A 20,495-nucleotide genomic window follows, 5' to 3' on the forward strand; every position below is an offset into this window, starting at 1 on the left:
GCTGTAGGACATGACAGAGCTTCCTCGTCTGTGGAAGGATTCCCTGAGACCATGCGTGCAGAGCAGTGAGCAGGGCTTAGCACCCGCTAAGTGCTGCCAGGCCGTGAGTAGCCCTTTTTGAAGTCCTGCCCATCCTATGAGGTCTGCTCAAATGCTGCCTCATCCATGAAGCCTCCCTTGGTCATTCCAACCGGAAGCTCTCCCACCTCTGAAGGCTGAGCTTCTTGAGCTCCCCACTTACACCTCAGGACCCACTGAACCTGCTATGGCAGTTATATGTGGGTAACTTTCTCCTCTGCCAGAAGGTAGTCTCCAGTGCCCTCAGCATCAAGCCCACACCTGGCCCACCCAGTGGACACTTCTGAACGAGTCTCTTCCAGGTACCAAGCAGGGCCCGGGGTTTCCGCACATTGACTCGAACCAGCACAACCCTCTGCAAAGGAGGTGTCATTATCCCATTTTACAGAGGGGTTAGTGGAGGCTCAGAAAGGTTGGCCAACTTGCCCAAGATCACACAGTGGGCAAGTGCAGAGCTGGGATTCGAATCTGATTCCAAGGCAAGAGGGTCTTCAAGTCTCTGTTTACTTCCTCCCAGTGACACCGGCAGGTGCTCCCCCCACACTGCTCCTTTGCTGTGAACCTGTGGGTTCTGAGGCCTTCTGGGGCATGGCAACCCCCCAACTCCCAGGCTCTGGGTCTGGCCAGCCAGGACTCCTATTACGCTTCATTCCAGTGGCTCTTTCTGTTTACTTCAGCCAGAGTGCCCTGTCAGGCTTGTGGAAGCAGGGGTAGGGGGTTGAGATTTGCATAGAGGGAGGGTGGTCTGGCCTCCTCTGCAGGCTCCCCATTTGTGGGGGTTCCCAGCAGAGCCATGGAGACCACCTGCTCCCTCCTCTCCTCATGTCCATGGACACAGTGGAGGCCAGAGATGGGGAGCCATACACTGGGGCCAGGCCTGGAATGGGTGTTCCATTGCTCCATGTCAGGGGTAAGGGAGGGTGCTGGGCACACACACACACACACACACACACACACACACACACACACACACACACGATGGGGAACTGCTTTGCATGCTCTTTGTTTGCTAAACAAAACCACACCAATATTAGGATTTTGGCCACTTCTGCAGCAGGGCGGGGTGGGGAAGAGAAGCTGAGCTAGACAATGTACCTTTCTTCATCTGCTCAGGCTCCAGCGATCAGCGCCTCCACTGATAGCCCACATGCTGTGTGGGTTGGGGGGGGCACTGCAGCCTCGGAGCCCTGGAGGCCAGAACCCCATTTGCACATTGCTGAGACAGGAGGCCAGGGTGTGGGCAGGCAAATCCTGCTCCCCGGGGAAGACTCAGCCCCGTATGGTTCCTGTGGCCCCAGAAGACAGTCATTGGGGGATTGCAAGCTGCTCTGCATGTGCCCTGAGCCTGGAGTAATGCCACTTGCCCTTTCCCAGCCCCGAACCCTCCCAGGGCTGCAGGAAGCCCAGGGCTGTCACAGGAAGGACGGGCGTCACAGGCAGGGCTGCATTCCCTGGAGAAGGCTCGTAGCTAAGCCAGCACTTTGCAGGCCATGAGCATCCTGTCCAAGTTCTGTCTCCTTCAGCACCGGCATCGGGGCGGGCTCAGCAGGTGCAGTGGGGCACCCTCCCCCCCACCGTCTGCGATTGCAGAGAGGCTCCGCGCGGTCCCATCCTCCACTTGCCATTCCCCTGCTGCTGCCTACCTGCTCTGAAGTTCCTGCTGAGTCGCCAGAAAACACTGTCGAGCCCAGTGAAGACCTCCCATGGCTTCCCTTTGCCGCATAAGGGGACAGAAGTCCAGAGAGGGGAGGCCATGGCCCAAGTCACACTGCCTGTTAGCAACAGTGTCCCTCAGAAGCCAGGCTCCTGGCCTTCCCCCCAGGGCTGTGGGATCGATGGCACAACTCTAGGGGACTCTGTTTACATAGAATCCAGGGCCCGTGGTGGCCTCCGAAGACTGCTGCACTGGCCCGGCTGCTGAGGGGTGGCTGTCCCTGGGGACACGGGAGACTTCAGGATGTTCTCAGCAACTCCACCTAGAGTAGCAGTTTACTCAACAGTAAATAACAAAGTTAACAATATTAAAATAACACTTTACTATTACAACAAACCAGCCACGCTAGGGAACGGAATGCAACATCTGAATTAATGTTCAGATAAAATGTCCTGTTAGTGGTGGCAGCTTCAGGCCACATCCACCCCGGGACGTGGCCACATCCCACACAGCAGTCAGGCCCTGCCAGCCCTGGGACCAGGGCCCCTGAGGGACAAAGTGGGAGATGCCCAGCGGAACCCTCCATGGAAATAACTGATAAGGATGGAAATGTGTTTCCCAGGGTCAGCCCAGGCTTCTGTGTGTGGCTGAGTTGGCCCCAGCCCGTCCCCGCCTGTCCCCACCCGGAATGAAGTGCAGTGGCCCGGAAGGAACGGAGGGACTGAGTTGAGGAGGCAGGGCCTGGCGCCGGGGCAGGGGAGGAAATGGTGTTATCTAGAATAGGACTTATTCTGAACGTTCCCTAGAAACCAAATGTACCTCCCTCTATCGCCTCGAGAATGAACCCCCAGCCCTTCACCATGACCTAGCCTTCACTGCCCTAGATGGGCTCCCACTCGGTGTGGGGACACACTACCCCAGAGGGAAGGAGCAAGATGAATAAAGGGGTGGGGGTGGGGGTGGGCAGGGAATCAAGGAGACGTGACCAGAGAATGATGAAGATCTGGGCTGGCCAGAGGTGTATGAAGCCAACTGGCCACCCACAGTGGGGCAGAGCCTGGTGCCAGCCCCAGACCGCATAAGGGACCCAAGACCCACGAGAATCTTCTAAAGGCACCCGAGCCCTTGACTGATCTGGAGACCAGGCGAGGAGCCCAAGAGACATATCAGCTGAGCTTTTAGAAAGAGGATCCGGAGGGTGGGTGGTGTGGCCCGGGGAGCGCTGCAGTGGGGAGCCTGAGCTCCTCCCCAGCTCCCTGCCCAGGCTGGTCAGGGAGTGGAGGGCTCCCCAAGAAGGAGGGGAAGACACACGGAAGAACGGCAAGGTCATTCTGAGCCGCTTTCCTGGAATTCTAAACAAGCAGCAAAGTCTTCCTCTCAAAAGGCCTTTAGAGAATTCTGGATGCCTCACACGTGCATCTTTGCCCATAGTGTTCCCTCTGCCAGGAGCACCCTCTTCCCTCCCGGGAGCCCTCTCTCCACCTTAAACCCAGCTCAAGTGCATGAAAGTTGTCAGCCACGTGTGCTCAGCCCATGACCCTCCACTTCACTCCCAGCAGTTTCTGTTAAAGAAATAGTCACGGATGGGCACACAGATCAGCTACAAGAGCATCTTCTGGAGCCCGCTGGCAATGGGGGGAAAAAAAAATCAGAACCACCTAAACTCCCGCGAGAGGAGATGGGAGCAAGGGTGCATCCAGACAACGGACTTCACACAGCCATCGAAAGGGGCCTGTGTGCCCTGCAAGGACTGACCTGAGGGACCTGGGGTCTGCCCAGAGCCCGATGCCTGTTTCAGCAGAGCAGGCTGGTTCCCTAACAGCGCAGCACACCTTCGTAGATCCTTAAAGGAACAAATCTGAAGAGAATCCACCAAACCAATGACCACAGCTGCCTCTGCGGGCTGGGAAGGGCAGCTGGGCTGCTCCCTCCATGGCCGTCTCTAAAGGAGACTTGGATTTGTGTGTGTGTGTGTGTGTGTGTTTATATTTTTTAACTGAAAAAATTGAAGAGAAAATAGATTTTGCAGAATAAATGTGTCAACATAGGAAGCTGTTCATGATATCTTAAGTGAAAGAGTGGTTTAAAAATCAGTATACACCACCTGATTCCATGTTGTTCCTTGCACACACGGAAGGAAGTTTGCAAGGATAAGGGGCAGCGTATCGACACCGGCTGTTGCCGAATAAAGGAGTTGTGCATATTTCTTCCCCCTGTTTTTCAGTGTGTATGTTTTATTTTTCTGTAGTGGGCACGCATGATAACATTATCACCGGCATTAAAAAAAGGCTCCTTCTGCTCAAACATCATTTCCCTGCTTTGAGGTTTGCCTTTCCGCCCCGCCCCCCAGCCGCGGGCCCAGGGCTCCCTTAGATGTCTGTGCAGCACCACGGGGCGGTTCCTTTCTCCTGACGAGTGCCAGAGGGCTTGCTCCTGCCCACCCCCCAAGCCTGTGAGCCACCTCCCAGTGGGCACTGGGTCCAATTCTTTGTGTCTTAACACTCAGCTTGGGGCCCAGCACCTAGCAGGGGTCCAGTTAAGGCTAGGATGGTCAGTCAACCCCCTCAGGGCCCCTGGATCCTCTGTGACAGGTGGGGTGGGACCCTGTCTGGGGAGCAATGGGGGCAGACCCCAGATATGCAGCTCTTCCTCCTGGCCTTGGCGGAGGGCTGTCCCCTCCCACCCACCTCCCTGGTGTCCAGCTTCGAGTGGGCCCCAGCCGAGATCCAGGCAGGACCCGGGGTTCCCATGCAGGGGGAGCAGCTGCAGAAAGGCAGGAGGAGGGAAATCTGAGGCAGGGGCATGTACTGAGCGGCCGTGCTCAGGTTTAACCTGATAACTTTATCAAACAGTGCCGGCTGCCAACCGTCGGCATGGAGCAGGCCAGTGGGCTTGGGCAGGAGGACACTCCCGGCCGATAGCGCCTTCCAAGTGTTATCAAGGGCCTGACGGCCCAGGGAGCAGGAGAAGGAGAGCGGGACCGAGAGAGAGAGACTTTGCAACCACTTCACCCCAACGACAAAGAGCCAGGGAGGAAGAGGCCCCTGGGGTTCCTTGGGGGGCTCTCGACTTCCCAGCCACGCCAGCAAATGCAGCCAGGAATTAAGCCCCATGTGGGCGCAGACTGGACACCCCACTTCTCCCTGGTCACAGAGTGGTGCTGATGCTGCCTAGCTCTTCTGCGAGGCCTAAAGAAAAAGTGCCCTTTTCTGGAAGGTTCTTCACCCCCGAACATATGAGGGAGCAGGAGGGCATTTTCCACCATTTCTTTCCCGGTTCCCACCTGCGGCCTCGGGGTGAGAGTCAGGCTTGGGCCAGCCCTCCGAACACCCACCCTGGCACTGGTCACCCTCCTGGAGTCAAATACCTCATCATCCGTGCCTCGCGAAAGGAAACTGAGTCTCAGCGAGTGTAGACGAGGGGCAGGAGAGTTGAGAGGCTGAGCAACCACCCTTAGGTCGGGAGGGGCGGCAAGACAAGCTCCGGCCCTGTAAGGAGAAGCCACTCCCGACGGGTGCTGCTCCCAGGCCACAGCTCAGGGCACAGATGGCCTGACTTCGGCTGCGAAACCACCCACTGGGGGTCAAGCAGACCCCAAGGTCTGCGGGGCTGTACTGGCGGGTGAGGGGGGCATCACAGTAGATTTTTAAAATTCCCTTTTCTAGAAAGACTTCTTCTCGGTTTTCCATGATGTGGGGGTTTTTTGGCAGGAGGTGGTGGAGGAGTGGGGGAGAAAGATGATTTGTTTAAAGAGGGAGAGGAGAGAGGGCAAGAGCTCCTGGTGGCCAGGAGTAGCCTGCAGGGGCCCCAGCTCTGCCCAGCCTGGGGCACCAGCGGAGGACCAGGCCTGCCCATATTTGCAGAGTGGATGGCCATGCTCCCTAGGTCCCCTATAACAGCCCAGACCCATTACCTTCCAAGAGGCACACAGACAGGTGCCTGCCACCTGCCAGGCGCCATCTAGGCCAGTGGGGGATCCGACACCACGCCTGCCCTCCTGGAGCTCAGTGGGGACACCGAGGAGAGACGGCACAGGGAGTAGGGGAGACATGGAGATCTCTGGTTCCATGGGTGGCCAGGGCGGGCCTCACTGAGAGGGGCTAGCTGTTCCCTCCAGTAAGAGAGAGGTAGGGATGGAGAGAGCCCCAGACAGGGTGTCAGGAGGCTGGGACATCACTATGGCCCCCCCTTCAGGAGGCTGCCCTCTGGGCCTTGTTTCTTTCGTCTATAAAATGACACCTGTGGTCTTTGGGAGTCTCTAGACCCAGAGTCCCAGATTTCCTTTCTTCAACCCCCACACCTGCAGCAGCTCCCCGCTGCTTTAGAAGGAATAAGGGGATCGAGGGGTGGGGGTGGCAGCTGGTGGCTTGCCCGTCCGCGGGCCCATGGGGCGCATGGCTGCCGGCGAGGGTCTGCACAGGGGGCGCCTGACACATTTTTTCGGCTTAGACCTCTGCTCAGCACTCCTGACAATAAACTAATATCTAATACTGCGTGAGCCATGGGGAGCACTTCACACAAATGGACTCTGTGAGGGAGGCACCATCACCCCCGTGTTCCTGGGAAGGGCACGGGGGCAGGGGGTGAAGTGACTTGCAGGTCCCCAGGCAGTCACTGGGGCCAGCCCCTGTGCACAAGTCAGTGTAGCTCCTGTCCTGGCCGATGGCCCCGGCCTCGGAGCACAGGCCCGGGGCTGGCTCCCGGGGCCCAGGAGTACTCCCCACTGTCGTGGGGCGGACCGACCTGGGACCCTCTCGTGGGCTGTCCCTGCAGACGGCTGGAGCCACAGACACCAGAATGAAGCTCAGAGCTATTTCTGCAAATGGTGACTTGGGACTTCCTCCCAGATCTCTTAAAAATAAAGGGGTTATCGTGGCCCTCAGGCTCCTTCCTCCACACGAGGAACCCTGACATGATTTCTGGGGAAGGCCTGAGCCCCCAGGCCTCCCTCAGCCCGGCGAGGACTTATCTCTGAGCTCAGATGGGCAGCAGGAAGGGAGTGAAGCGACCACCGCGGGCAGCTCTTCCTGCCCCAGAAGCCCCTTTTGGGAGCAGCAGGGGATGTGGCCACTGACTCAGGGGCGTCAATCACCCCTCTGCCCCGGCCTGCGGTTGCCCACCAGACTCTGGGGGAATCAGAAATCAGGGAGCAGAGAGCATTCTGGGGAAGCTCCAGCACACCCAGCCTGGCCCCTGCTCCAGAGGCTCCCACTACCTACATCCAGTAGGACCCCTGTCTTGGTCTATGGCCCATCTCCAATGCTGGTGGGACATCTGTCTCCTCTAGACACCCGAAGGTCAGACCACCCTGCCCGAAGAGTGAGGGGCACGGAGGAGGGTGAGGGAAGGCCCGGGCTGGGACTACCTCTCCCTGTACCTGGCTCAGTTCTGCAGCAGAGAGGGGGCCAGGGGCCTGCCCACACCCTCTGGCGATCGCCAGTCTCAGACTTTTAGTCCCGATAGAGGGCAACTCTTGGGGTTCTGAGGAGAGAACCCCAATCTCCATTCCACAAGCATTTGCTGGTGTCCACTCTGGGCCCTGGAGGGGTGAGAGCTAGGAGAAGGGGCACCTAGGGGACTGTAGGAGGCTGAGGGGCTACCAAGCCCAGCCCCCAGGGCCAGAGACGTCTTCTTGGAGGAAGCAGACATCTGAAACACAAAAAGAGTTTGATCCATCAAAGGTGGGGGAGGGCTGCCCCAAGCCAAGGAACCAGTGAGGCAAAGGCCCTGGGGAGATGAAGACCTCGGATCAGCCCCTAGTTCCACTCCCCCCTGCTGGGGATCTGGGGGCTAGCCAGTGCCCCTCTCGGGCCGCAAGAGCCCCGTGTGTAAACCTCAGGTGCCTCAGAAGGTCCCGGGAGCCATCCTGTGGGGGCTTAGGGCCCAGCCACTTTTGCCCTGCCTCACTGTTGGCTCTCATGGTCCACTGCTGGGTCTCAGGGTCCCCCAGCCAGTCCCCCGTGGCTCACAGCGCGCCCACCTGTGGCCCAGTCCTCCTCTGGCCTCCTTTGGGAGGGAGATTGGGGCTTTCAGAGCTGAACGTCCCCAAGGCAGCTCTTCAGGAGCCAACAGTCTTAGCTGGAAACCGTCACAGCTCGGGGTTTCCTCCAGGCCGGCCCCCCAGCGCCCCCCAGCGCCCCCCAGCCCGGCCTCAGACTTATCACTGCCCTCCAGCTGCCTCGCCCCCAGCCTCCTCCAACCACCTCCCCGGGATGATTCAGCAAATCTTCCCTCCCTGGGGTGGGGGGTAAACAAGGGTGAAAAAATCACAATGTCAGATTACAAAGCCCCAACCGTAGGGCAGGCCCCTGGCAGGGAGATAAGGGTCCCCACTCCCCACCCTCAAAGCCCCCCTCTGGCAGATAAACTTTCTAAAGCAGGGAGGGGGGGGCCTGCTGCAGGTGTGGGGCGTAGAGGTCTGGCCCCGAGGAAGTCTGGCTGAGAGAGACAGGCCGTTGGGTGGCCCTGCCTGGGCTGAGGACCTGGGGCCCCGGCCACGCTGCAAACGGCTGGACAGAGAGGAAGCACCAGTAGCCGAGGGTGGTGCTGCTGGCCCGCCCCCCCCCCCCGCCTGAAAAGCAGAAAGAGAAGGGGGGGCCTTTCACAGAAAGTTCACCTGGAGGGTACCCACCAATGCCCATCACCCCCAGTGCCCCCGGCCAGAGTGGCCTGCAAACCATGCTGCAGGCCGGGCCCTGCTGTGTGGAGGAGGTGAAGGCACCAGGCCTCGTGGGAGCCCGGAGAGGCTGGGATGCCACTGACGGGCCCCTGAGCCTCCCCCAGGGAGGACAGGGATAGGCCAAAGGTGACGCGGCCACATCAGCTCTGGAGACATCTTCAGAGGCAATCCTGACTCTCCAGGCTGGAGATGGGCCAGACCTGGGCTGCCCTAGGGCCCCGACTCCATCTCCTGAGACCTCTGGACATGGGGAGGAGGCTGGGCTTGTGAGGCCGCCCGGCTGCCTCCGCCAGTGTAGACGGCCAGCCGCCCGGCCGGACGATGGGCTTGCAGTTCGGCCTTACGCTGGGCTCTGTCTCCCGAGGCAAGTCCTTTCTCTGCCCTGGGCCCATTGCTTGTCTGTAAAATGAGAACGGTAATAAAACTCGCTGGTACAGCTGCCCGGGAGACTCAGTGGGCGCAAGTCCAGCACAGGTGGCCCCAGACAGCCTCCGGTCTCTGTGTCCGAGGCTGGGGGTGGGGGGGGCGGTCAGCATCTGGTTGGAACGGGAGTGACTTGGGGACAAGGGCTCAAGCAGTGCGTGGCACACAGGGCCAAGGGTCCAGATGGCTCTCCTGCTTTATCTGGGGAAGCTCGCAGAGGTCATTCATCAGGGGACGGTGAGGCTGGCTAGCGGGGAGTCGGTGACACAGAGAGGGCTCTGGTTCCCAGGGCCCTCTGCCTGTTTAAATCCCCAAGCAGATTGGAACTCCTCAAATGCTCCCTGTGGACATCCCTTTCCTCCGCTGGGGCCTCGAGATGCACCAGGAAGAGAGCTGGTCCAGACGAGGTCTACGCTCCCTTCACTCTAGAGTTTTGCCAAAAACCAACTGCTCGTTGGCTGTGTGCTTGGCCCCAGGGGCTGAGCCAGGAACGAGGCTTCCCAGCGGCGTGATGCCTGGCAGCCAAAAGTTGGAAGCAGCCCGAGCATCCATGGAGGGAGGATGGACACATGAATTGTGGTCTATCCGTACACCCAGTAGTACTCAACCTCAAAAAGGGGCTGGCGGGGAGGGAGTGGGCAGTTGGTTTTATGGGACCAGAGTTTCGGTTTTGCCAGCCGGGAGAGATCTGGGTGTGGATGGTGCTGATTGCTGCCCCCCGCCCCCCACAACAATGTGTGTACTTTTAATGCCACTGAATTGTACACATATAAATGGTTAAAATGGCAAATTTTACGTTCTGTATATTTCAGCGCCATAAACAAAAAACTGGAGGTTACAGTGTGGCCTTGGCGTTTGCTGAACACAGGCTTGAGAACTGGAGCCCAGCCTGAAACGGCTCGCAGTCCAGGTGGAGAGGCCCCTCCGCGGAGGCCAGCAACGCCAGGGCGCCCTGCTCTGGAAGAGCCACGGAGGCGGAGGGGGCGCTTCTCCCAGGGGTTAGCAACTGGGCACCCAGCAGGCAGCAGCTCTGGAGCCCCCATGTCCTTCTTCCCTTTCTCCCAGATGGGTTCGCCTGCCTCTGGGCTCCAGGAACACTGCTCCTTTTGCCCGGAAGGCAGTTCCCTCAATTCCTCACCTGACTCACTCCTTTGTTTTAGCCTCAGCCCCCACGCATCCTGTAAGGAGGCCTTGCCCAGTTACAGACTCACAGCTCCCGGCAACTGTCCCATCTGCTGCTGATCTTAACTGTCAGCAAATAGCTCTATGTACCGCCGTCTGAATATATTTCATGCAGGTCTCCACTGCTTCCCAGCACTCAGCAAATAGACACTTTCAGTGGGCAGATGGGTGGGTGGGTGGATGGGTGGATGAGTGGATGGTGGTTGGTTAGATGGATGGATGGGTGGGTGGATGGTGGTTGGTTAGATGGATGGGTGGTTGGATGGATGGTTGGATGGGTGGTGGTTGGTTAGATGGATGGGTGGATGGTGGTTGGTTAGATGGATGGATGGATGGTGGTTGGTTAGATGGATGGGTAGATGGATGGGTGGATGGATGGATGGGTGGGTGGGTGGATGGTGGTTGGTTAGATGGATGGATGGATGGGTGGATGGTGGTTGGTTAGATGGTTGGGTGGTTGGATGGATGGTGGTTGGTTAGATGGATGGGTGGATGGTGGTTGGTTAGATGGTTGGGTGGTTGGATGGATGGTGGTTGGTTAGATGGATGGGTGGATGGTGGTTGGTTAGATGGATGGGTGGATGGGTGGATGGTGGTTGGTTAGATGGATGGATGGATGGATGGATGGTGGTTGGTTAGATGGATGGGTAGATGGATGGGTGGATGGATGGTGGTTGGTTAGATGGATGGGTGGATGGGTGGATGGTGGTTGGTTAGATGGATGGGTGGATGGGTGGATGGTGGTTGGTTAGATGGATGGGTGGATGGTGGATGGATGGATGGGTGGGTGGATGGGTGGATGGTGGTTGGTTAGATGGATGGGTGGATGGGTGGATGGTGGTTGGTTAGATGGATGGGTGGATGGTGGATGGATGGATGGGTGGGTGGATGGGTGGATGGTGGTTGGTTAGATGGATGGGTGGATGGTGGATGGATGGATGGGTGGGTGGATGGGTGGATGGTGGTTGGTTAGATGGATGGGTGGATGGGTGGATGGTGGTTGGTTAGATGGATGGGTGGATGGTGGATGGATGGATGGGTGGGTGGATGGGTGGATGGTGGTTGGTTAGATGGATGGGTGGATGGTGGATGGATGGATGGGTGGGTGGATGGGTGGATGGTGGTTGGTTAGATGGATGGATGGATGGATGGATGGTGGTTGGTTAGATGGATGGGTAGATGGATGGGTGGATGGATGGATGGATGGATGGATGGGTGGATGGTGGTTGGTTAGATGGATGGGTGGTTGGGTGGATGGTGGTTGGTTAGATGGATGGGTGGATGGGTGGATGGTGGTTGGTTAGATGGATGGGTGGATGGATGGATGGGTGGATGGTGGATGGATGGATGGGTGGATGGGTGGATGGTGGTTGGTTAGATGGATGGGTGGATGGGTGGATGGTGGTTGGTTAGATGGATGGGTGGATGGTGGTTGGTTAGATGGATGGGTGGATGGGTGGATGGTGGTTGGTTAGATGGATGGGTGGATGGTGGATGGATGGATGGGTGGGTGGATGGGTGGATGGTGGTTGGTTAGATGGATGGGTGGATGGTGGATGGATGGATGGGTGGGTGGATGGGTGGATGGTGGTTGGTTAGATGGATGGGTGGATGGGTGGATGGTGGTTGGTTAGATGGATGGGTGGATGGTGGATGGATGGATGGGTGGGTGGATGGGTGGATGGTGGTTGGTTAGATGGATGGGTGGATGGTGGATGGATGGATGGGTGGGTGGATGGGTGGATGGTGGTTGGTTAGATGGATGGATGGATGGATGGATGGTGGTTGGTTAGATGGATGGGTGGTTGGGTGGATGGTGGTTGGTTAGATGGATGGGTGGATGGGTGGATGGTGGTTGGTTAGATGGATGGGTGGATGGATGGATGGGTGGATGGTGGATGGATGGATGGGTGGATGGGTGGATGGTGGTTGGTTAGATGGATGGGTGGATGGGTGGATGGTGGTTGGTTAGATGGATGGGTGGATGGGTGGATGGTGGATGGATGGATGGATGGGTGGATGGGTGGATGGTGGTTGGTTAGATGGATGGGTGGTTGGGTGGATGGGCAAACAAATCAATAGGCCTGGCCCTCCCCATCCCAAAGGGGCTGATGCACAGTGAGGGTTCAGAGCTTGTGACAGGTGGAGCTGGGGGTGAGGGCTGCTTTCTAATCTTTTGCCCCTCGACCTGAGCCTGTGTAGGTCATAGACCTACGCCCCCTTCCCCCACATCAGTGAGAGGATACCAGGGACCCCAGCCCAGAGCTGCACCTGGAAGGCAGCACCCCCGCCCTCGGGGAAGAGAGGAGGGCCCTCCCAGCCCCCCTCCTGATCTGATCAGCTTGAAAGACCCACCCCAAACGGCACCCTTGTCCACGCTGAGCACTTCCCATGTAAATAGTGGGGGCCATGTACCGCTCCCGGCAGTGAAACTGAGGCACAGGCTTGTCCACGGTAGAACTTTAAAGAACCTCTGCCCAAAGGCTTTCGAATCTGAAGGCAAGCCCTCCCATGGGATCAAGGGGTGTCCTGGCTTCGGCCGCTCTCTCCTGGGACCTGCAGACCCCCAGGCCTAGCCAGTCAACAGCTTCTCCCTCTTCACTCCCCGCCCCCCAACTCCCTGCTCCTGCTCCCTCATTTCTCGCCCTGTCGTCTCCGCCCCCACCTTCCTTCCTTCTTCCGGGCTCTGGCCCAAGCTGCTGGCATACTTGACTGCACGGGTCCTTCCTCCCTGCTTCTGAGGGTCCCCAAGCCCCCAGACCAGCCAGGCTCGGGCTGGTCCCCCTTTGCTTGCTGAGGTGCTTCTTCCTTCGTCCTGGCCCGATGAGGTGTCTGTCTGCCTGGGAAACCAGCCAAGGAGACCCGGTCCCCCACAGTCGGGCCGGGGAATGGGAAGCAGCCAGTGTGCCGCACGCAGGGGCCTCAGAGAGCGAGGAGGACGCCCCTTCTTAGAAATCACTCCGACCTGAAGGAGAGGGTAGGGCAAAGGCGAGGAGGCCCAGGGAGGGGGGGCAGGAATTTGGGGATGGGGGCAAAAGCTGTCTGGTTGGAAGGAGGTGGGAAAGTCAGGGGTAGATGGACCCGAAGACTCTCACCACAGCAGGTGTGAGGCAGTCAGGGGAGGGACTGGATTTGGGATTGAGGGGAAGCAGCGCCCCCTGGCTTCTGCAAGGGGAAGGTGGGGAGGCCGCCCCAAGGGGGGTCAGGCAGCCCCTCAAGATGAAACAGCTCCTAGGTCTAGGGAACCCTGGCAGGCTGGTCCTGGGGAGGGCCCCGCGACCCGGACACAGCCGGGCCTCACCCAGGGAGAGATCATAAATGGTGCAGGTCCCAAGAGGGAAACATTTTGTGACGTGCAACAAAATCACAGGTGCACATGCCCTTTGACCCAGCAATCTCTTCCAGACATCCAGCCCGTGTGTGAAAGGACGCACAACAGTGATTCATGGCTATGCTGTGTTTGCAAAAGGTTGGAAACAACCTAAGTATCCCTCAAAGAGGGCTGGTGAAAGAAATCAAGGGCCAACCATACGGTGGGACAGTGGGTATCTGTTCAGAAAAATGAGGAAGCGCCATGTGAATTGATGTGGGGTAATCTCCATGATATATTGTCGAGTGAAAAAGGAAGGTATGGAACGGAGTGTATAGTGACCTGCCATTTGCGGGCAAGTAATTTATAGTTGGCTTTAATAGATTGAGGAGTCCTCTTTTCTCTCCAGGGAAGCCAGTAAAAGCATGTGTAACCATTTATTAGAGGGGAAAACAGAGTAATAACCCATTTGTGGGTTAGCTGTTCACTTTTTAAAGGGGGTGGAGAAAAAAAATACATATATATCATTTTGCTTATAACTATGCAGATTATCTCCAGGGAGACAAACAAGAAACTAATAACATTAGTCATCTCGAGAGAAAAGAGGACCTTAGTGTCTGGGGAAAGGAGTTGGAGGGGCTTTTCTCTCATAGGTTTTGATGTCCTTTGGATTTTGAACCCCGAGTATCGTCACCCATCCCCCTGGAGGAAAAATGTCAGAGGCCAGTTAGGGGCTGTTTGCAGGCAGGGATAATGCTGACCGCTCATGTGAGCTGCGTGGGGCTATCGAGCGGGAGGGAGGAGAACATGGATCCCTGATTTAGGGGATGGAGAGGGCCACGTGGCAGTGGATGGATTGGGGGACCAGGGAGCGTGGGGAATCCAGGATGACACCCAAATTTCTGGTGTTTCTATTCCTGAGAAAGGACCCCTAAAGGAGGAAGGTTGGGGGGAAGAGGTGTGGGGAGAGACAGAGGAATCCAGTTTGGGTATCATTTGTCTTTTTTCCCCTTGACTGTCCAGGACCCCCCGCAAACCTCCTTTGTGGAGAAATTTCCCCTCGTGGGTGGTCTTGGGGAGGGCAGTTGCCAGCACCCCACTCACGTGTCCGCATGAGCCCTGGGCTCTCCATGAGACCCAGCCCACTTGACGGGGTGACTCACCAAAGGGCACCAGGGAATTCCTTGGGTGATTGAAATATTCTCTATCATGATCGAGGTGGTGATTACACTCATATATTTGTAGATATACTGAATGATACACTTAAACAGGGTCTATGTCACTGCATATAAATTATACCTCAATAAAGTTGATTTGAAAGATTTATTTTTCATATATACTACTCACATATTATATATATTTTATATGTAACATATTAAAAGCATGCACATATATATGCAAGATTACAATGGCACAAAATGCGAGAGGAGTCTAAATATGTCTCTGCATTGTTGTGGAAATGGTTAAGAGTACTAACGTATTTGACTTTAATAGAACAAGGATTCATACTATAATCTCTAGGGTAACCAGTAAAAGTATGTTCAGCTATTTATTAGAGGGAAAATAGAATAATAAAATATAATTAGTATAAAAGAGGAAGTGAAAGGGGAGGGGAAGACAGAACAGGCGGGGCAGATAGGAATATAAAAGATTTCCACCCAAATAGATCAGCATTGCATTAAATATAAAACAATTAAATACTCCAGTTCAAAGACAAGACAGAGGGTATGAGGCAGGAGGAAGAGCAGACTCCATCTGGCTTGCAAAAGGCAGACAAAAATTGAAGCGCGCAGAAACACTGGAAGTGAAACAATAGAAAAGCGTAAGCGTATACATCAGGAAAACGTGAACCAAAAAAACCTCTCGTAGTGACAATTTAGACTTTTCTAGAGATGAAGAGGTACATTTCATGACCATTAAAGACCCATTTGCCAGGCGCGTGTAACATTTCTAAATTTACACGTGCACAAAAACACGGACCTCAGTCGGAAACAAAGCAAAATTACGAACCTGCGAGGAGACTAGGCAAAGTCATGATTACAGTGGGGAATTTTAACACATCTCTTATAGACTGCGCAGATGAACACACACACACGCGTGCGCACACGCATGTACATCCGGGAAGGATATAGGACGTGGTACCTGCCACATTCTTTTCAGATGTACCCAGAACACTTCACAAGGCTAACTGTATGCTGGGCCATAAAGCAAGTCCCAGTATATTCTAATTTTTATTTTATTTTTTAAAAATTAATTAATTAATGTATTTATTTAAGAGAGAGCATAAGCAGGGGAGGGGAGAGAAGCAGAGGAGGAGGGAGAGGGAGAGAGAATCCCGAGCAGACTCTGCACCGAGCATGGAGCCAGACACGGGGCTCCATCCCACAGCCATGAGATCATGAGCTGAGCCCAGACCAGGAGTCTGATGCTCAACCGACTGAGCCACCCAGGCGCCCCAACAAGTCCCAATGCGTTTTAAAGGAAGGGTTGAAATCATATAGATTGTGTTCTCTGACTATTGTGAAATTAAGCTAGAAGTCAAGAACAGGAAGGATAATTTTAAAATTCCCTAATTTTTGGATATCGAGCAAGAGACTTCTAAATAACTCCTGGATCGAGGAAAACAATCACAATGGCTGTTTTGGAAGCATTTTCGAGTGAGGGGACCAGAACAGGGACAGGGGGAGATGGAACAGAGGGGACACCCTGACGGGCAATACAGGCTTTGAAAAGACCCTAAGAGAAGTTCTGCTTTTTTCTTTTTAAGATTTTATTTATTTGTCAGAGAGAGAGAGAGAGAGAGAGAGAGAACACAAGCAGGGGGAGCGGCAGGCAGAAGGAGAAGCAGGCTGCCCCCTGAACGGGGAGCCCGATGCGGGACTCCATCCCAGGATCTTAAGCCAAAGGCAGATGCTTAACTGACAGAGCTACCCAGGCATCGCGAGAAGTTTCACTTTGAGTTAGGATTTAGAAAGTTGTGAAAGACCACATGCTCCCACGTTAACAGTGAAACATCTCTGGGCAGTTCTGAGATTTGGGGGGGGGGGGCTGGAAGTGTACACGATGGTAAGGTCCTACTTTACACCAAAGAAAACATTAAGAATACAAAATTAGGTGTAAAAGCAAATCACTATTTAGAAGGAGGGGAATAAAGCATAACAAATAATAAATAATTCTATATGACATCCAAGTATCCAGGAAAAAATTCATACTAATTAACGGCTGGACATCTCTCTAGAACACCTTTTCCCACATATTTTGGCTACCATACTCTTCGTTTGCCTCCTCATACAACAATAATCTTGATTCAATTTTTTTTTCAAGATAGCACCTTCTTTTTTTTTTTCTCTTTGTAGTTAAGTAGGCTCCACGCTGGATGTGGGGCTCAAACTCACGACCCCAAGAATAGAGGTGCACGGCTTTTCTGACTGGGCCAGCCAGGCGCCCCTACAATTATTTGTAACATCATTTTCTACAGAGAGGATGGAAAGTCTTCAGCATGGCTGATCAAAGTTCAGCTTCTGTTGTTGCTAGTTAGAACACCTTTTCTCAGCTTTACAACTTAGTACTGAGAATGCCATAGCAAAACAGAGATCAGAAATGCTGGAGAGCATAAAGCATGCTACTTTGCACCCAGACGTGCTGGCTCTCCATAGTACCTCTACAGAGTTGAGCCCTACACAGAATTCCGGTAAATTCTGTTTTGTGCAATTCCCATTAAAACTAAACAGAAATGTATGTTACATTTATACTTGTTTAGTCTGCATTATCACAGTTTGATAGAGAACTCCCATTCTGAGGGTTGATGAGAACCAACTTCTCTGCTTGCATTTAAAAATTGTGAAATCCACAGAACATAAAATTTACCATCTTAACCATTTTTAAGTGTGCGGCTCAGTAATGTTAGGCACACTCACACTGTCATGCAACCATCACCACCAGCTGGCCCCAGAATTTGTTCATCCTGCAAACTGAAACTCGAGACCCATTAAACACTAACTCTCCACTCCCTCTTCTCCCCCAGCTCCTGGCAACCAACACTCAATTTTCTGGTTCTCTGAATTCAACTGCTCTAGGTACTTCAGGTAAGTGGAATGATAGAGTATTTGTGTTTTTGTCACTGGCTTATTTCACATAGCATAACATCCTCAAGCTTCATTTATGGTGTAGCACTTGTCAACACTTCCTTCCTTTTTAAGACTGAGTAATATTCCATGGTATAGACAGACCACATTCTGTTCGTCCATCATCTGTTGATGGACACTTGGATTGCTTCTGCCTTTTGGCCACGGTGAATAATGCTGCTATGAGCATGGGTGTACAGCTATGTCTTTGAGACCCTGCCTTTAATTCCTTTGGGTATACACTTGGAAGGGGAATTGCTGGATCATGTGGTCATTCTAGGTTTAATTTTTTGTGGAGCTGCCATACTTTCTTCCAAAGTGGCTGTACATTTTACTTTCCTCTGCTGGTGTCTGCTAATTGAAGGAATTTTCCAGACTAGCTTCTGGCTCTGACAGTTATACTACCTTTGGCCCTGGATCTTCATATCGCGACACCAGTAGGTGTCACAGAAGGCGGGAGAGTGTGTATTCCTGGAAGCCATTCCCACAGAGGATGGCCAGCAATAGTCACAGATGTGACTGCAGACCACACACGGATTCCATGCAATCCAAACGGAATGTACTCCCACCTGGACTTCCTTTTGTCAAATCCCTTAAATGCCTGTGACCACTTCGATGCCTCCCAACACAAGAGCAAGTGTGATGGAGGGCAGGCTAGGTAGAAAGAGACAGAAGTCTTTTTTTTTTTTAATTCAAGATTTTATTTATGTATTTGAGAGAGAGAGAATGAGATAGAGAGAGCATGAGAGGGGGGAGGGTCCGAGGGAGAAGCAGACTCCCTGCTGAGCAGGGAGCCCGATGCGGGACTCGATCCCGGGACTCCAGGATCATGACCTGAGCCGAAGGCAGTTGCTTAACCAACTGAGCCACCCAGGCGTCCCAAGAGACAGAAGTCTTAACCAGTTGCAGTTGAAATATCTTACTTTTAAAAAATTTTATAAAAACATATGCCTGTGTGAACACAAGCGTAAGGCACCTCCCAGAGCCTCGGAAAAAAAGGTACCTGCTATTGAGGGGCCCTGGTGTTTAAATTTTATTAGCTTCATTGTAAATTTACCTTTGCCTGGCAAGTATTTGAAAATATTTAACTTGGCAACATAAACGCTATTTATGAAGAACCTTTGAAGTTCTCTCCTGTGCGCATTTAGTTTAATTTTGCTTTGGAATACCAAATTGACTAGGAAGGCCAATGTACTTGGCAACAGTTTGTCCCACTTGTAGCTAAAAGGAAACTGAAGCCCCTGGAGGAGCCCCATTGCCCGGCGCCCCACCGCTTGCCAGTGGGGGGACAGTGCGGGAGGATTCCCGGACCCGGGCGTGCGTATATGTGTGTTGGGAAAGAGGCGTGGCCTCCCTGCGGTCGGAGGAGATTAGAAGCAGGCTGCTGACCCCCGCCCAGCACAGGACTCTTGGGAGGGTCTGTTCCCTGGGCCCCCTCCCCATCTCTCCTCCTTCAGCGGCTGCTTCGCCTTCTTCCAGGTGTCACGGGCACCGATGACCACCAGGCGGCGGTGTTGCCTGCGAGGACGCTCTGTCGCCATCTGGTGGCCAAAAATGAACACTGCTCCTCTCCAATTCCAAGGGTGCAGGGACAATCTAGTCCCGGCTGGGGAATAGTAAACACCAACTGTGCGCTTCCCAGACTGACCCTGGGGCCCAGAATGGAATATTCAGATTCCGCGGCCCAAAGAAAACGTTTTCCAGGGGCGCCTGGGTGGCTCAGTTGGTTAAGCATCTGCCTTCTGTTCCGGTTACTATCCCAGGGTCCTGGGATCAAGCCCCAGATCTTGCTCCCTGCTCAGCGGGGAGTCTGCTTCTCCCTCTCCCTCTGCTGCTCCCCCTGCTCATGCTCTCTCTCTCTCTCTCTCTCTGTCAGATGAATAAGTAAAATCTTAAAAAAGAAAAGACAAGACAACATTTCCCAAAGCCTTCCTTGCCCTCCCCTAACAGAATCAATAACCTCCCATCGCAGGTCCCCCCATAGAAGAGGATCCCCAGCCAGGATTCAGGACTGACTTCTTGCGTACCAAACTCACAGCGGTCTGATGTAAATACACCGATTTATTAATCTACAATACATATCTGTTCTTTAGAGTCTCCTTCCCGGAAAATTAAACAAACCACCAGAAGATTGCTTGGTGAGCATGGAATGAGAACAAAAGGACACAAGAAATCTGAAGTTAATTTCATCTCAAGGCATGAAAAATTCCGAAGCATCATCCCGGCCTCACTGCATAGCATCTTCTTTGGTGACAGAAGATGCCCCAGTTCCTGCCAGAGAGGCAGGTCAGGGACGGCCAAGTCCTCACATGCTGGAGAGTCTGTGGTTCCTTCCACTCGTGCATCAGCTGCTGCTGGTGGATTCCTGTCAGAGGGGACCTTTCGTTCAGTTTTGGGGCTCCTGGCTGGGCCTTCCAATTATAATGACCTACGTTCACACTCAGCTTACAGATTTTCCTTTTAAAAATCCATTTAGGGGGCGCCTGGGTGGCTCAGTCGTTAAGCATCTGCCTTCGGCTCGGGTCATGGTCCCAGGGTCCTGGGATCCCCCCCCCTCCCTGCTCCGCGGGAAGCCTGCTGCTCCCTCTCCCACTCCCCCTGCTTGTGTTCCTGCTCTCGCCGTCTCTCTGGAAAATAAATAAATGAAAAAAAAAAAACCATAAAAATAAAAATCCATGTAATGGCCAATGCAGCCGATGACTCAGCCCTCTTACATCCCCCTGGAACGACGAAGTCTTCTTGTGATTCCGAAGTCATTTCAGAAGCTTGGGGTACCCACGTCCAAGGGGTCCCTTGCTCTGATTTTTAGCTCCTGTTATTCTCAAATGCAGCCCCTTCCCACTCTCACGGCCACGTCCCCGGCCCCCGCGAAGCCTCGCAGGGGGTCTGCATCTGAGCCTGCTTCCCCCCACAGCCCTCGCCCCCGACCCAGGCGCTACGCTAACAGGGTTTCACCCGCACAAGTCAGGTCGTGCGCTCCAGGTACAAAACCCTTCAGGGACTCAACATCGCACTCAGAGAGCCCACCCGCGAGGCACACCCAAC

The 20,495-nt window shown here is 54.3% G+C and overlaps 1 long non-coding RNA gene across 1 annotated transcript; it reads left to right on the forward strand.

Annotated features, from left to right (window-relative positions):
• Nucleotides 1-12,711: 12,711 nt before the first annotated feature.
• Nucleotides 12,712-20,089, forward strand: LOC114198858 (uncharacterized). The gene is made up of 3 exons (XR_003607199.2): nucleotides 12,712-12,993; nucleotides 17,351-17,411; nucleotides 19,544-20,089. It is a non-coding gene; the product is annotated as an uncharacterized LOC114198858 (long non-coding RNA).
• The last annotated feature ends 406 nt before the right edge of the window (nucleotides 20,090-20,495 follow it).

Source organism: Eumetopias jubatus, unplaced genomic scaffold, assembly GCF_037043125.1.
Source record: "Eumetopias jubatus isolate StellerSeaLion01/CBP00866 unplaced genomic scaffold, mEumJub1_p1.0 scaffold_15, whole genome shotgun sequence".
Classification (NCBI taxonomy): Eukaryota; Metazoa; Chordata; class Mammalia; order Carnivora; family Otariidae; genus Eumetopias; species Eumetopias jubatus.